Raw genomic sequence first — 11,220 nt, forward strand, 5'->3', positions numbered from 1 at the left:
TGCTGAATATTCCATTGAGATCCTCCTCGGAACTGCCCCTAAAATCTCCACCCTTAAAACCCATAGAACTGAGAACCTAGTGTGCTTCCCTCCCCCAGCCCCACCCCGCTCCGAGGAGCATACAGGTGCCTGAGCCTTTCTCTTCTACCTCCCTATGCTCACAGGCTCCATACCATTACCTTCCAAGCTCCAGGGCCCTTCCTGTCCTTTTATAATGTGTTTCCTAAGCCCTTTCCCCCACCCCCTATGAATTACTTCTTCCACCTCTGTGGTTTTATACATAAATGTTCTCTTATAGTTTGAGTCTTGGCCTGAATTCTCTCCTAGCCAGAACCCAAGTACCCAGGTCCGCTCTAACCCCACTGGTCTAACACTGGTGTCATTCCTCTATTGTCCTGTCTTTAAATTTGCCATGCTTTCTTTTCTTTTGTTATTGTTGACAATATTACAGAAATATTCCCCATTTCCCCCACACCAGGTCTTCACCACATTATTGTCTGTGTCCCTGGGCTATGCGTGTACACATATATGTTGTTTGGTTAATCTTTTCCAGCCCCGTCTGAGATCTGTCAGTCTTCTTTTGAGAATATCTTCTCGTTATTTCCATCCATAACTCTGTTCTCTCATTCTTTCTGAAGTCCGCACTCCAGATGGGTGTGAATTGGGGAGTCTTCCAAAGGAAGAGCGAAATAAGTGTGGATCTTACCCAATCTGGTCTCCTTTCTTCAAGGGTTAAATCGACTCTAATTTCCATTTGCTTTGGGTTTTATTCAGTGCTTTCAAACTACTGTTTTTATTGTTGCTTTATGTTTGTCCAAAGTTTATTGTCATTATTTTTAGAAAGTAAAAGCTACTAGAAGTTGGGAGACTCTAATTTTTTTATGTTGAATCAAAGTTAAAAACAAAGTCATTACCTTGGGATTCAAAAACCTCTTATGAATTAGAATGTTGTTTGATCTGACATCACCTTCTCCTACTCTTTATTGTATTTATTAAGGTCCAGAAAGAGTGTTTTCTGCCTGTTCCTTGAATGCACTGTGTAAATCTTGCCTGGAAACCCTAGATAAATGTCTATCTCACATGTAATTTTATCTTTTGCCCCAGCCCGCAGGTAAGTCAACGTGGACCCTAGAGGGGGAGTGAGAATGAGGGGACAAGAGACACAAGAGATGGAGACAAGACAGGCTTTCTGATCAAGTCTCGTTTATTGCAGGGTAAAAGAGGGCAGATATAGTCAGGGAGAATGAGGAAGTTCCTCCAAGGACATCAGCGGGTAGCTAAGCAACTAAACCGCAGGTGTCAGGAATAGGTTATCTCAACAGAGAACATCCTGTTGTGCAGCTGTGTCCCAACCGCAGGATGTTCGATAAGCAGAGCTTGAGCAATAACTGTCATGAGTTGTAGAAACAATGTATCTTAGGCCATCCAGGTGCATATCTGGGAGTACAGTTTCCCACAGGTCCCCCTTTTTTATTTTATATTGGCCAGGGAACGCTCCTTGAGGGGACTGTGCCTGTCTTAGGTCGGGAGATCGCATATACCCGGCCTCTATGCATCTTACCAGTCATGGGCTAACTGGGCAGCTTTTGGCCCAGCGCCTGTCTTAGGTTGTACGGAGGTCTTATTGTGTTTTTCGGGTATAGTCTCCAGTTGGCCGTCATTGGCTAACCAGCCCAGCTCACCAAGGATACGGGAGAAGAGTTTTACTTTCAGACAGCATCTGAGTAAGTCTCCATGTATATGTCCCTGTCGGCCATTTCAAGTTTGTGGTAATGGACCTGTATGGGTTTCATTTTGATGGCTTCTTTTTGCTGATTAAGAAATGCCATGAGTTTGTTGAATAAAAGGGGGCCTAGTGATAGTAGGATAAGTAAACCAAGCAGGGGTCCTAACAAGGGAAGGAGGTAGGGGAGGAATCCATTCCGCCCACTCCAAAGGGGGTTCTCGAACAGCTCCCTTCGCCTCTTTATTAGGTCTTCCTGTAATTTCTTGATCTTGTCTCAGACGATTCCAGATTTGTTGGCGTAGAAGCAGCAGCGTTCCTTCTCTGCAGTCGCAAGGGTTCCCAAGAAGCTTCAAGGGTAGCTCTTGCTTGCTTATCGGGGGTTCCAGTCCACCATAGGTATCAGGATGGACAGTATTCCTTGTATTAGGATCTGGGTAGTTATTCCCATGACCTGTGGATAAAGAGAAACTCATCTCAGGGAGAGTCTTCTTCCCTGGAGTCTGTTAAGTTGTCATCATTCTCAATGTTCTTATCTACTTGTTTTACTAAGCGTTCAGGGAGCCATCTGGCCGATTTCATTTCTTTGGAGTAGATGCATACGGATCCTCGGCCCCAGATAAGCACTGGGTCTGGCCTGTGCCATGAGTTGTTCAGGGGATCCTTCCACATTACGGAAGCGAATTGTGTCTTAGTTTCTGTCTTCCAAAATCGGGTAGCTGCCGATGACCCATTAGCATCCAAGTTTAAAAAAAATTAAGAATAAAAAGTGCATGTGAGATTAGATTTCTGGGGGACCCCTTGATGGGGTACCATTCCCTCTTTTTTATTTTATCTATAGTAATTTTGAGGGTGAGGTTAGCTCTCTCTACAGTACCTTGACCTTGAGGGTTATATGAGATGCCTGTTATGTGGGTAATGTTCATTTGTTTGCAGAATTTTCAGAAACCGGAGCTAGTGTAACCAGGACCATTATCAGTTTGATTTGTTGGGGGCAGCCGAGAACTGAGAAGGCAGTCAAGAGGTGAGCTATTATATGTTTTGTAGCCTCTCCGGTTTGTAGAGTTGAGAATATAAACCCACTATAAGTGTCAATGCTGACATGTATATATTTGAGATTTCTAAATTCAGGGAAGTGTGTGACATCCATTTGCCACAATGTATTAGGAATTAAGCCGCGTGGGTTTACCCCCAGGTGAGGGGTAGGTAGACGTAGAGCACAAATAGGGCAGGTTTTAACAATTTGTCTAGCTTGTTCTCTGGTAATATTAAACATAAGCCGAAGAGTGCGGGCGTTAAGATGATGTAATTGATGGGCTTATTTGGGAGGGGCTATCCATAGTTAGTGAGTAGGCTGATGTGGAGGGATGGGTGGCCAGGTCTGCTAACTGATTACCTGCTGTCAGCGGCCCAGGCAGGTTAGAATGGGCACGAAGGTGTCCGATAAAAAAGGACTCAGACCTTTTTTTTTTTTTTTTTTTTTTTTTTTTTTTTTTTTTTTTTTTATCAAATCTTGTAATTGGCTAAATAGTTTACCAGCCTTAGAGCTATGTTTTATTTGTCCCCACGTTTCTAATTGGGGTACGGCCTGGGCGATATAAGTGCTATCTGTGTATAGATTAAAGGCCTGCGTGGGGAAGGCTGAAAAAACTGCTATGACAGCGTGCAGCTCGGTTATTTGGGCAGAAGAGCTACTGGTCTGAAATTGGATAGTGTTAGAGTCCCAAACATAGGCAGCTATGCCTCTAGAGTAGGGGTGTCGAACTCAATCAGAGAAGGGGCCAAAATCTAAAATCCAGCCTAAATCGCGGGCCGAATGGTTTACTGAACAGTCATAAACTGACAATGTCATAAACTGACAGCGGAGTGCAGTGATGACAGCGCGGTGCGGGCCACATTGCAAGGCCTGGCGGGCTGGATTTGGCCCGCGGGCCGTGTGTTTGACACATGTGCTCTAGAGGAACCATCTGTGAAAATGGACAAGGCCTCGGGTAGAGGTTTTGTGGAAGTGATTTTTGGAAAGATAAAATCATGTCTATTGGCAAAATCAATGAGCTTGTCTGGAGGATACTGATTATCTAGGGAGCCCGTGTAGGAGGCAAGAGCGATTGGCCAGAACTTGGTAGCTTGTATTAGCCAGTCTATTTGTTCTTTGGAATAAGGTTGAATGATAATGTTAGGTTCCTTTCCAAAGTAACGCTTGCCATGATCTCTACCCATCATGATCAGGTCGGCTCTATAGTAACGGTTTAAGACCCGTTTAGGGGATGCTGGGAGATGAACCCACATAAGAGGCGCTGTCTGCCAGAAAACTGCAGTGGGGGAGAGGGTGGTCCTGCATATGATGTATTGTAGTGGAGAATCATAGTCCATAAAGGTGATGGTCTGATTTTGGATAGCCTGTTGCACTGTGGCAATGGCTTTACGCCCTTCATCAGTAAGTTCCCTCGGTGAGGTGGGACGGCTGTCTCCTTGGAGGATATCATATAAAGGCTTAAGTTCATGTTTAGAAAGCTTTAAATAAGGCATAAGCCAATTGATATCTCCTAATAGTTTTTGGAAATCATTTAAAGTTTTTAAACCGTCTAGTCTAAGGGTTAGTTTCTGAGAGGAAATAGTGGACCCTCTCATTTGGAAGCCAAGGAAAGTATAAGGGTCTTCTAGTTGGACTTTATCAGGAGCAATTTGTAAGCCATGAGATTTTAGTGCCTGCTGGAGATCAGCATAGCAACTTAGAACTTCTCCAATTTTCCCCTTATATAATGAGTTATATATAATATATATAACTTATATAATGAATGATATATGTTAGGCCAATGGTCTCGAATAGATTGAATGGCCGAGGCTACAAAAGACTGGCATAGCGTAGGGCTATTTGCCATGCCCTGAGGGAGGACTTGCCACTGGAACCTCTGTATTGGGGCATAAAAATTAATGGAGGGGAGACTAAATGCGAAGCGTTTTTGGTCATCAGGGTGTAAGGGGATGGTGAAAAAACAATCTTTTAAGTATATTATAATTTTGTAGTACCCAAGGGGTATAGCTACGAGGGAGGGAAGGCCTGGTTGTAAGGCTCCCATTAAGACCATGGTTTTATTAACTGCTCTAAGATCCTGGAGAAGTCTCCACTTTCCTGACTTCTTTTTAATGACAAAAATGGGAGTATTCCAAGGGGAATTGCTGGGGATAATGTGACCAGCTTGAAGCTGTTCCTGCACCAGCTGCTGGGCTTCGAACAATTTTTCATGGGACAGGGGCCATTGATCGACCCATACTGGATCATCTGAAAGCCAGGTAATCTTGTCAGCATGGCCTGCAGGAGTGTCAATGACCCCTATGGAAAATGGCCGAGTCCTGCCCGAGGGGGTCGCGGAACTGGCTCAATGGGGTGAGTAATACCTGTGGAATTTCTTCCTAATCCCTTCCCCCGTACATATCCTTGTTTAAACATTTGAAAAGTGACAATTTCATTAGGGCTACAAATGATCATCCCTAGCTGAGCTAGTAAATCTCTTCTCCACAAATTGATGGGGAGCCCAGTGATAATATAGGGCTGGATAGTACCTTGGTTACCTTCCTGGTCCTTCCAAGTCAGAACTTTGGAGCTTCTCTTGGGGTTTCTACTTTGTCCTATACCTTTGAGGTGAGTAAGAGTGTCTTCTTCTGGCCATGCTTGGTGCCAATCTTCCCCTTTTATGATAGTTACATCAGCACCCGGGTCAACTATGCCAGAAAACTCTTTCCCATCTAACCATAAAGTCATTAGGGGCTTTTGGGTGGAAAGTACTTCAGACCAATAGACATCAGAGGAACCAAATCCCTGAGTGCCCCGGGCGTCAGTGTGCGCTTTGTTAGCAGTAGAGACGAGAGGAATGAGTAATAGCTGAGCAAATCTCTGACCTGAGGGTATAGTATTAATATTTTTAGGGGAGGAGACCATTACTTTGATTTCTCCAGTATAGTAATTATCAATTACTCTGGGGGATACTAGAAGTCCGCTCATAGTGCTACTACTTCTACCAACTATGAGTCCAAAGGTTTCTTTAGGTAAGGACCCAAATACCCCCGTCGGAAGCGCCTGTACCCCCATCTCTGGAGGTAAGACTGTATGGGTGGTGGAACTGAGGTCCAATCCGGCACTTCCTGCTGTTGCCCGGAGGAGGCCTGAAAGGGATTGTTGGTCGCCTGAACGAAGCTGACTGCCCCATAAATTTGTTTGTGTTTGGGGACCTGGGGCTGGGCCCCATTCCCGTTTCCCTGGTTCTGACTTTGTGGCATAGGGAGGGGTTGGCCCTGGGCATCCTTTTTTTGATCTACATTCCTTAGCCCAATGTTTTCCCCTCTTACATCTAGGGCAGATGACTTAGAGGTTGCTGTTTTACCTGCTTTGCAATCCTTTGCAAAATGACCAGTTTCCCCACAGCTGAAACACTTATTTCTGTTCTGGTGAGATAAGATCTGTCTGACTGTGTAACCTTGCATGGCAGCAGCCATAGCAAGACCCTGCTGATAGGCGGCTCCTATATCTGAGCAAAGGCGGATGTAGCCAGATAAATCAGTTTTCTTTTTATAAGGGCGAATGGCTGCTTGACATGCCGCGTTAGCGTTCTCAAAAGCAAGTTGTTTAATGAAATCAGTCCCCGCCTCAGCACTACCGAAAATTCTACCTGCAGCTGTAATGAGGCGGTGGACAAAGTCAGCAAACGGCTCGTCGGGCCCTTGCTTGATACCAGTGAGTGAGGCGCTCACGTCCCCTTTAGAGGGTATTTTTCTCCAAGCCTCAGTAGCTGCCGCCTGGATTTGAGCAAAGAGGCCTGCATCAAACTGCATTTGTTGGTCATGGTAGTATAATCCCCCTCTCCAAGTAACATATAATATCTCCAGTTATTTCCAGCCTGCGCATTGCGTCTAGCAGTGTCGTGGTAATTTTCTACATACTCTGATTTCCATAATAAGTAGTCGCTGCCCGATAGGGTGGCGCGGGCCAAGGACCACCAAGCTCCAGGGGTGAGCCAATTTTCTGCTACTGATTCCACAATAGCCATGGTATAGGGTGCAGTAGCACCATACTGGGCTACAGCTGTCTTGATTTCTTTTTTAACTTTAAAGTCAAAACCATTATGGTGTCTCCAGACCTGCCCTTGAGCATCAGTGGTCTCTGTAACGGGGAAAGCCTATAGATCCTCATGCTCCATAGAAACCTCAGGTTTAGGTTGAATCTTAGGCTTGGGCTCCATATTGTTATTTTCCTCTGCTTTGCCTGTCTTTAATTCTTCGAGTTGCTGGATTAGTTCTTGATGTTCTTTTCCTAATTTTATCAGAGGAACCTTTTAAGAATTGAATTTTGTTCCAGAGTTATTTTTGAGGGTCTATGGCAGGACATGCCAAGGCAGGCGCACTAGGTGCAGGGGTATAGGGAGGAGGACCCTGGGCTAGGGGTGGCCAGACAGGATTATGGTATTTGGCTACCTCCTCCTCAAGATCAGCCCAGTCATTGTCTCCTAAGTCATCGGAGACCGGGAGGACTTGTTTAAGGAGGGGGATAAAGTTTCCTTTCCTTAGGTCGAGCCCCCAGAGATCACTTATCACTGGAGGGAGACGGGGGCCTGAGGGTATGACTAGGGGTTTTTGCTGGCCTCTCCGTGATGGAGGCGCCCTGTTCTTGAGGTTTTACTTGTGAGTCTTTTTCCTTTTTGGGGTGAGGACTGTCGTCCTCACTATCAAATGACATTAAATCCTCCTCCTCCTTGGGTTTAGAATTTTTAAATTTGGGGAAAGCTTTACCCTTTCTCCCCTCCTGTCTCAGTACTTCTTCCCCTGCCTCAATCGCCCCTGCTACAAATGGGTCTTTTTGTTTTTGAGATAAAATTTCATCTATGAGATTCCAGTAAGAGAAAGCAGTGATTGGGACCTTCTCCGGACCAAAAGTCTGATAATAGTCTTTAAGGGCGTCCCCTACACATTTCCATCTTTTGTCATCAATAGTACCTTCTTGCGGAAACCATGGACAAACATCCTTAATATAATCAAAATATCTTAATAATTGTTTTACAGAAACCTTTACCCCTCGTGCCTTTAAAGCCTTTTTGAGTCCTTCATGCTGACTTATTTCTTGTCCCATAAACGCTGTTCAACTTACCGAGGTTCAGAAGAAACGGCAGGTTCCCGTTTAATCTCGTCCTCCTATTAGTTCCTCTTTTGCCCGCTTCTCTGAACAGCATTCTTCACGGAATCCCCCATGCTCTGGCCCATGTTGGGCGCCACTTGCCCCGGCCCGTGGGTAAGTCAACGTGGACCCTGGACGGGGAGTGAGAATGAGGGGACAAGAGACACAAGAGATGGAGACAAGACAGGCTTTCTGATCAAGTCTTGTTTATTGCAGGGTAAAAGAGGGCAGATATAGTCAGGGAGAATGAGGAAGTTCCTCCAAGGACATCAGCGGGTAGCTAAGCAACTAAACCGCAGGTGTCAGGAATAGGTTATCTCAACAGAGAGCATCCTGTGGTGCAGCTGTGTCCCAACCGCAGGATGTTCGATAAGCAGAGCTTGAGCAATAACTGTCATGAGTTGTAGAAACAATGTATCTTAGGCCATCCAGGTGCATATCTGGGAGTACAGTTTCCCACAATCTTCTTTCTCTGCTTCTTTTTCTCCAAAGAGAGAGAGAAGGGACTGATTTGAGAACTGTTAATCAAATATAAAAGCTTACTTTCACATCGCATTACTATAAGCAGAGTGCTAGAAGAATTAATGAGTAATTTTATTTAATACTAAGTAAATCCCTATGAGGTAGGTGCTAGTGTTATTTCCATCTCAAAGAGAAAACTATAGCTTAGAGGGGTTAGCTATCTTATCCAAGCCATCCAGATACCAAGCAAAACATCTGGAACTCTGGGCTGCCTTTCTATTCTTTATGTAGTGGAAATGTGTATGCGCACATGCGTGTGTGTCCACTTGGTAGCAAGCAATTGCGTCTTCTTTGTAGAATATTGCATACAGATGTTATCTGTCATTCGAGGCTGTCCATCATTTGAACACCATCTTCATGTTTTGATGGTGTCTCGCATATTGATGACCACTTTCCCAATGTAGAATCCAGAAAACTTCATTTTCCTAGTCTACCTTTAAGCGAGGCTGTACTTAATATGATTTTGCAGCTCCATCAACTTGTGACTTCAGAATTAAGTAGTGAGAGGAAATTGGCTCTGAGGGGGCCATGCATTGTTCTGGCCTCAGTAGTGGGAAATTGTGGGCGCCCTGACCAGAGTACACAGATGTTAAAAACCCATTTGCCATAAGCTTGTGCAAAGGCAATGACACAGCAGTATCATCAGTATACACACTGCGAAGGCGCACTCTTAATATAACCCACCTGTTTTAACGCTGATGTCACCAATTGGCAAGAAGCCTCCTTTGAGCTAGTATAAAACGAGCTCCTGAACACCCGATGGCTGGCTGCTTTGTTTGCAATAAAGCATGTCCCACCTACCTGCGGCTGCTTGTGTCTTCTTCCAGTCCCTGGCTTCCAATGAAGTCCTGTCCCTATCAGAGGGGCTGACTCAACAGTTTTGTCAGTGAGTTATACCAGTCGCAATAAATCTGAGTTCCTAGAAACTTGTGTGTGGGCAGAACAGTTGTGGCAGCAGCAGCAGTTTCCTCATATGTCCAGTCCTACAGTGTGGTTCTCCTATTGTTATTGGAAGCTTTTCTTCAAGTCCACATATCTGGCACTTCTAACAATTCTATTAACTGCTAAATTTTCTTTAATAAATTTGTTTCCTGTTTCAAAAAGCCAGAATGGAACCGTTTGCTTTCTTGAGAGCTCTGATATAACCATATTTTATGGTAAATGAATATTTTTTAAAACCATTTCATCTAAACAATTTGAATCCAGGAGTAACGCATTATAAAAAACATATTATGGTTAAGGGAGGTCTCTTCTAAACTTTAATGAACTAGAACAGGCACTGATTTTTTAACAAGTTATTACTTCTAAATAAATAAATTGTCATTATTAGTTAATTTTAGAACTGAATCATCGCCAGTAAAATTGTTGAAAAACTACATTCTAATGTCATAGAAATATTGTGTCGTTCAGTAATAAGCATAACAAAGAAGTCTATGTGCATTTTGAAATAGCAAACATTGAAAAAATGAGTCTCTAAATGTATAAGGGAATAAATTATTATATTCCTTAAGAATATAATTACTCTAAAACTAAGAAGCTATATTCTTTGTTCTTCCTCCCACAAATATCCAGATGATAGCTATTCTCCATTTATTTATAAAAATCATGTAAAATCGGTTTATTTCTAATTAGTCATTGGTTAATCATCACAATGGAATCCTTACTGACCCTAACTGGGACATTAGGTAAAAAAACAACAACAAAATCAACAACAACAACAACAAAACTTTAGTTCAAGTAGTCAAATTACTTCACAAATAGCCTCCTATGGTTGGCAAAAGAAAGGGAGTAATCATGATAATGATAATAGGTTTTCCTGCAAAATATTATAGAAAAGAAACCCCCACACAAAATGAGTTGGAATTCCAAGCTTCATAATTATAATTAATGTACTAGATAACTTTTACTCTGGCTTATGTTGATTAATCACTTTCTCCCCAATCAAATCAAAATAATTAATCAGTTGACTAATCCACAGCAATCCAGTTATGATGTGACATTTTAAAATAAAAATATAGAAACAAAAATTAAAAAAAATAGAACCTGAATATTGCTTATAAGTAAGTTTTGATGTGTGGTTGACTTCACAGAAATGAAACCCATTACAATTTCTTTCTCACCAATGGCAATATGACTTACTAAAATTAAAACCAATAAAATTCCACCTTAGGAATGGAGGATTATAGAAAATCATGATTTATATAGCTATCATATTAATAACTGATTCAGAAAAACAATACATTCTACAGGTAATTGTATGGGTTTTTTTTTTAAGTGTGCTAGGGAGAAGGATATACACTCTCAAACTAGCTACCTATAAATTACTAGTTATTTAATTGCAAAGGTTGTAATTAAATTGCAATTTAATTACATTGCCTTTATAATAAAGAAAACTGGCAGACATCACTGTATCTGTGGTAAAGAAGTACTCTTAAGCCCTAGCTAGTTTGGCTCAGTGGATAGAGCATCGACCTGCAGACTGAAAGTTCCCAGGTTTGATTCTGGTCAAGTGCACATGCAGAAGGCAGCCAATTAATAATTCTCTCATCAATGATGTTTCTAGCGCTTCTCTCTCTCTCTCTCTCTCTCTCTCTCTCTCTCTCTCTCTCTCTCTCTCTCTCTCTCTCTCTCTCTCCTTCCTCTCTGAAATAAATAAAAAAAATAAAAAGAGTGTTTTTAAGACCAGAAGAAGAATATTTTGCTATTCATGATAATAAATAAATGCCAGTGTCTACTCAACTGAGCCTAAAGACTATCCCCAACAATAGGCTGAAGTGTAACTGACATGGATGGAACAGCTAGTTATTCT

The 11,220-nt window shown here is 42.7% G+C and overlaps 1 long non-coding RNA gene across 1 annotated transcript; it reads right to left on the reverse strand.

The window, feature by feature from the left end:
* Positions 1-1,186: 1,186 nt before the first annotated feature.
* Positions 1,187-8,098, reverse strand: LOC311615069. Its single transcript, XR_014793729.1, has 2 exons — positions 7,863-8,098; positions 1,187-2,442 (listed from the first exon to the last, which is right to left on the reverse strand). It is a non-coding gene; the product is annotated as an uncharacterized lncRNA (long non-coding RNA).
* Positions 8,099-11,220: the final 3,122 nt, after the last annotated feature.

This window comes from Pipistrellus hanaki (genome assembly GCF_964339955.1).
Source record: "Pipistrellus hanaki genome assembly, chromosome: X".
NCBI classification, from domain to species: domain Eukaryota; kingdom Metazoa; phylum Chordata; class Mammalia; order Chiroptera; family Vespertilionidae; genus Pipistrellus; species Pipistrellus hanaki.